Source organism: Chiloscyllium punctatum, chromosome 16 (assembly GCF_047496795.1).
Source record: "Chiloscyllium punctatum isolate Juve2018m chromosome 16, sChiPun1.3, whole genome shotgun sequence".
In the NCBI taxonomy this organism is placed as follows: Eukaryota; Metazoa; Chordata; class Chondrichthyes; order Orectolobiformes; family Hemiscylliidae; genus Chiloscyllium; species Chiloscyllium punctatum.
The window spans coordinates 79,700,673-79,706,672 of record NC_092754.1 but is presented as its reverse complement, the minus strand read 5'-3'; the positions used below and the strand labels follow the sequence as shown (position 1 = coordinate 79,706,672).

Genomic DNA, 6,000 nt, shown 5'->3' with positions numbered 1-6,000 from the left:
GTACTGGTTCAGATGGCATTGATTCATCAATCACAGCTATACAGTCATGAGTAGGAAGTCAATTCCCTCCATGAATAAAGGAAATCTACTGCAGAGCTCACACAAAGGGATCCTTCCCCTCAGTGAACTCTCCCATCACATTATCCAACATATCAGCGAAAGCAGGACGCACAGTGCATGCTCGAGCCAACAAAGGGACCAGGGGTGATTGATGTCAGCACCGGACCAATGAAAGGACGGTGGGCGGAACTGGAGGACCAGGGGAGGTTGGTCCTCCAACCAATCAAAGTGAACTAGGGGCAGAACTAGACTAAACCACGTGATCACCCTCGCCCACAGCGGCGAGTCGCTGTAATGAATTTTCCGGAAGTTATGGAGCGAAAGGATACGGTAAGGAAAGAAACAAATAAACAGAGGGAAACGGGAGAAAAACTGTATTGCTATGAGGGGAGAGGTTTTACAACCATGTTGTGCACGTCGGAAAACACAAATTTGAACTTCCCAGTCCCGTGTTTGTAGTAAAAGGGAAATTGCCTCAGCGCGGCTGCAGGCCTGAGTGAGCACCGCCATCTTTATTCGGGGCAACGATTCACTGGACACGTGCGCAGCCGCCATCTTTGTAGGGGGCAAGGTGCAGCCAGGCGCATGTGCAGCCTTTCTCTGGTACAGAGTCATTGGGCAGGATTTACACAGAGTACATTCAAACTCAGAGAAATGAATGTTTATTTCTGGATTTGTTTCGTCATTCATTTCAATGACTTGCTATCGTAACTGAGTTTGCAGGTCAATCAAAATTGGAGGTATTGTGCATAGGGAAGAAGGTTACCTCAGGTTACAGTGAAATATTGATCAGATACGGATTAATTTAGATAAATGTGAGGTGCTGCATTTTGGAAAAGCAAGTCAAGGCAGGACTTATACTCTAGGGGAAAGTGAAGACTGCAGATGCTGGAGATCAGAGCTCAAAAATGTGTTGCTGGAAAATCACAGCAGGTCAAGCAGCATCTAAAGATCAGGAGAATCGACATTGCGGGCATGAGCCCTTCTTCAGGATTCCTGAAGAAGGGCTCATGCCCGAAATGTCGATTATCCCGATCTTTGGATGCTACCTGACCTGCTGTGCTTTTCCAGCAATACGTTTTTCAGCCCAGGACTTATGCACTGAATGGAAAGGCCCTGGAGACGTTTGCAGAACAAAGAGACCTTGGACTGCAGGTTCACAGTACTTCCAAGTCAAGTTGCAGGTAGATAGGATGATGAAGAAGGTGTTCAGTGTATTTTCCTTTATTGGCTAGAGCATTGAATATAGGATGTGGGAGGTCATGTTGCTGTACAGGACATTCATTAGGCCACTTTTGGAATATTGTGTGCAATTCTGGCCTGCCTCCTATCAGAAGGGTGCTGTGAAACTTGAAAGGTTTCAAAAAAGACTTACAAGGATGTTGTTAGGGTTGGAGGATTTGAGCTACAGGATGAGGCATAAAAGGCTGGGGCTGTTTTCCCTGGAGTGCCATAGGCTGAGCGGTGATGTTATGGAGATTTATACAATCATGAGGAGCATGAACAGGGTAAATGAACAAGGTGTTTTCCCTGGAGTAGTGGTGTCCAAAAGTAGAGGACATTGCTTTAGGGTTAACGGGGCAAAAATTCAATGGGGCTAAAGAACAACTCTTTCATGCAGTGGGTGGAATGAGCTGCCAGAGGAAGTGGTGGAGGCTAGTACAATTAAAACTTGTTGAAGGCATCTAAATAGACACATGATATGATTAGGAAGCGTTTACAGGGATATGGGCCAAGTGCTGGCAAATGGGAATAGACTAGGTTCGGATACCGGGTTGGCATGGATGAGTTAAACCGAAGGGTCTGTGTCGGTGCAATACGTCTCTATGACTGTGGGATCATAACAGCTTCTACAGCTCTACTTCATCTCTGGGCTCCCTTATGAGCACTTTGTCAATATCTAGCTTGCTCAGTATCAAACAATGGGTGTATTTTTGGTCTGTTTCGTATTTTACGATTACTTTTACAGACATTTTTGTAAGTTAATTTTTCTCTGCCGCCCAGCCCCTGACCATGTGCTGCTTATTAATTTTCTTTCTGGAAAATCTTTGACACTCAAGAATTCTTTTTTCCAATAAGCAAGTGTATTTTCCTTCCATTTCGGACTATCAAATTCTGCACCATTTCCATTCCCTGTAATCTGTTTTGCACTCCCTGAAACATCAACTGTGTTTCTCCTTCCACAGATACCAGTGATTAATGCCAAAGTCCTGTTGCTTGTGGAGAGGGTGATGTTTGACTTTCTTGTACAGCTGCAGTTTGTGTGGTGAAGGTACTCCCACAATGTGGTTAGGTAAGAGATATTACAGAGTATTCATTACAGCAACAGTGATGATTTGAAGGTAATGTCCAAATCAAGAACAGTTTGTAGTTTTATCATCATGCTTATAATTTCACAAAAATATTATTGGGAACTTTAGACATAAGGTCAGAGACTGATGGTATTAGGTCAGGTGACCAAAAGCATTGCCAAATAAGCAGGCTTTGAGGAATGTCTTAAAGGAGGAAAGCAGACCTGTGAGGTTTTGGCTGCGAATTTCAGAAAATGATGCTTTGGCAACTGTAAAAGCAGCCACACAGGTGAAGTAATGAATTAATAGATCATTGGGAGTCTCGAACAGAATGGGTTGTCGAGGTCTTCACGGAGGTCTGATGCGGCAAGCTAGGGATGATCACAACCAGGAATTAAATCAAGGGTCAGAATTTTAAATTGAGGGATGTGGGCCGGATGCTGGCAGGTGGGACGGAATTGGGTTGGAATATCTGGTTGGCATGGACGGGTTGGATTGAAGGGTCTGATTCCATTCTGTACATCTCTGTGGCTCTATGTTGTTGATTATGAATAGGAGCCTTGTGATGGATCAACAAGTTTTGGTACGAGGGAGTACTTGGGCAGCAGAGATTTAGTTTTTCTTAAGATTACAGGGAGATTGAATGTGGGAAGCTGGCCAGGAGTGTGTTTGGATACTGACGTCTGGAGATAACACAAGGTGGATGACAGTATATGAGCTGAGACAAGGGTAGAATCAGCTAGAAATAGTGATCTTGGAGTGGGACTGGGCTGTCACCCTCACCTCACCTCTGGGATTCAGCTGGTTGTCAGGTTGTGAATCAGGGCCGTAACACAATCGGGAGCTGAGTGACCCTGGTGGAGCCTAAAATGAGTGTCACTCAGCTGGCTATTGCTGTGCAGATGCTGCTTGATACCCCTGTTGATGACATCTTCCATCACTTTACTGCTGATCGAGTGTGGACTGATAGTTGGAAATTGCTTGGGTTGCATTGCCCTGTGTTTTTGTGCTGAACATCCCTGGGCAAGGTTCCACATTGTCGCTAGATGCCAGGGCTGGAGCGGTCCTTAGCTTGGTGGGTGGCAAGTTCTGGAGCTCAAACCATCAGTATTATTGCCAGAATATTGGTAGGGCCCGTAGCCTTTGCACTACTTAACCATTTCTTGATGTTATTCACACTGAATCAAACTGGCTTAAAACTCACATCTGTGATGTTGGAAATCACTGGAGAAGGCTGAGATGGATCATCCCACTTTGCACTTCTGGCTGAAGATTGCTGCAAATGCTGTCATCTTATCTGGTGCGTGGGCGTGTGAGACCCCTTCACCGGTAAGGGTGGGGATATCTGTGATGTTTCCTCCAGTGAGTTGTTTAATTGTCCATCACCGTTCACAACTGGGTGTGGCAGAACTGCAGAGCTCCGATCTGATCTATTGGTTGTGGGATCGTTTAGCTCTGTTGCTTGCTGCTGATGCTGTTTGACATGAAATAGCTTCAGGAAATGGTTTAAGTAGAATCCAAAGAGATCAAACAAATATATCACAGACAAAAGATTAACTGGACCAGAGAATAGGACCCCTTAAAGATTAACGAGGCTGTCTATGGAACCACCAGGGGTGGGAAAGATATGGAAATATTTCACGTCATTTTTACTGGAGAAAGATATGGAAGCTCGAGAGTTTGGAGAAATAAACAGAGAGAACTTGAAAAGTATCCATGTTACAGTGGAGGTGTTACTGGATGTCTTGAATTGCATCAAGTTGAATAAAGCCCTGGGACCTGATCAGATGTATCCCGGAACTTTCTGGAAATCTAGGGAAGTGATTGTTGGGCCTCTCCTGAGGTATTTGTATCATTGATAGCGACAGATGAGGTGCCATTATTTTAAAAAGGTGGTAAGGAGAGGCCATGGAACAAGAAAATAGTGAGCCTGAAGTCAGTGGCAGGCAAGTTGTTGGAAAGGATTCTGAGGGACAGGATATCCATCTATTTGGAAAAGTAAGGAATAATTATTGACTGTTCTCAATGTGGCTTTGTACGTGCACAATAGTGTCTCACTAACTTGACTGAATGTTTTGAAGTGACAAAGAAAATTGATTAAACCAGGCTGTGAACGTTGTTTATATGGACATTCGACAAGATTCCACAAAGCAGACTGGTTAGCAGGGTTACATAACATGGAATGAAGGGGAACAAGCCATTTGGGTACGAAACTGTCTTAATGGTAGGAGACAGAGGGTGATGATGGAGATTTGCTTTGTGGACTGGAGGACTGTGAGCAGCAGTGTGCTACAAGGATCAATTATTGGGTCCTTATATAAATGACTTGGATGTGAATATATGAGATATGGTTAGTAGCTTTACACAAGACACCAAAATTGGAGGTGTAGTGGACAGCGAAGAAGGTTAGTTCAGAATACAACAGGATCTTGATCAGATGGGCCAGTGGAGCAAGGAATGGCAGATAGAGTTCAATTGAGATAAATGTTAGCTGTTGGATTTTGGAAAGACAAATCAGGGCAGGACTTACACACTTACTGGTAAGGTCCTGGGAAGTGTTGCTGAACAAAGAGACCTTGGAGTGCAGGTTCATAGTTCCTTGAAAGTAGAGTCACAGGTAGGTAAGGGAGTGAATGCAGCGTTTGTTATGCTCTCCGTAATGTTGTTGCTGTACAGGACATTGATTAAGGCTCTTCTGGAATTCTGTTTTCAGTTCCAATCTCCCTGTTCCAGGAATGATGTTGTGAAACTTGAAACATTTCAGAAAATGTTTGCAAGGACTTTGCCAGAGTTGGACAGTTTGAGGGCAGTGCATGTTTGGAGTGAGCTGCCAAGGGAAGGGGTGAAGGAGAGTACAATTACAACATTTAAAATACATTGATTAAGCCACTTCTCGAATTCTGTTTTCAGTTTGATTTTCCCTGTTCTGGGAAGGATGTTGTGAAACGTGAAAAGGTTCGGACAAGATTTACAAAAACGTTGCCAGGTTTGGAGGATTTGGGCTACAGGGAGAGGCTGAATAGGTTGGGGTTAATTTCCCTGGAGAGTCCAAGACTGAGAGGTGACTTCATGGAGATTTATAAAATCACGAGGGGCATGGATAAGGTGAGCAGACGGGGTTCTTTTTCCTGAGGTTAGATGGGTCCAAAACTGGAGCACATGGTTGAGAGGGCAACGATTAAAAGGAATCTAAGGGCAACGTTTTCAAGCTGAGTGTGGTGTGTGTATGGAATGAGCTGCCAGATGAAGTAGTGGAGGCTGATAAAATCACAACATTTAAAAGGCATCCGATTGGGTACGTGAACAGGAAGGGTTTTGATGGATACAGGCCAATAGCTGGCAAATGGGACTCCAGTAGTTTAGGATTCCTAGTTGGCATGGATGAATTGGACCGAAGTTCTGTTTCTGTGCTGTATATGTCTATGACGTTAATAAACTAAGATGCATTCCTCTTTTGTGGAGAGCAAGCTGAAGCACAGATAATTGTCCTTGGAGCTGAGAAGGTGAAGCAGTGATTTTGACCTGGTGCAGATTTGGTTCCAAGGTCTTGAATTTGAGGAGAGAGAGGAATTGTTAACACTGTCATAACTTTTAGTAACTACTTTCAAGTAATTGGCAAATAATACAAAGTGAAAATGTGAACATTATT

At 44.0% G+C, this 6,000-nt stretch overlaps 1 long non-coding RNA gene across 3 annotated transcripts in view; it reads left to right on the top strand.

The window, feature by feature from the left end:
* The first annotated feature begins 324 nt into the window (after window positions 1-324).
* LOC140487217 (uncharacterized) overlaps window positions 325-6,000 on the top strand; it is a 47,509-nt gene continuing 41,833 nt past the window's right edge. For all 3 annotated transcript variants that reach the window (XR_011962781.1, XR_011962780.1, XR_011962779.1), the window contains exons 1-2: window positions 325-390; window positions 2,247-2,353. This is a non-coding gene — a long non-coding RNA (uncharacterized lncRNA). The remainder of the gene's footprint in view (window positions 391-2,246; window positions 2,354-6,000) is intronic.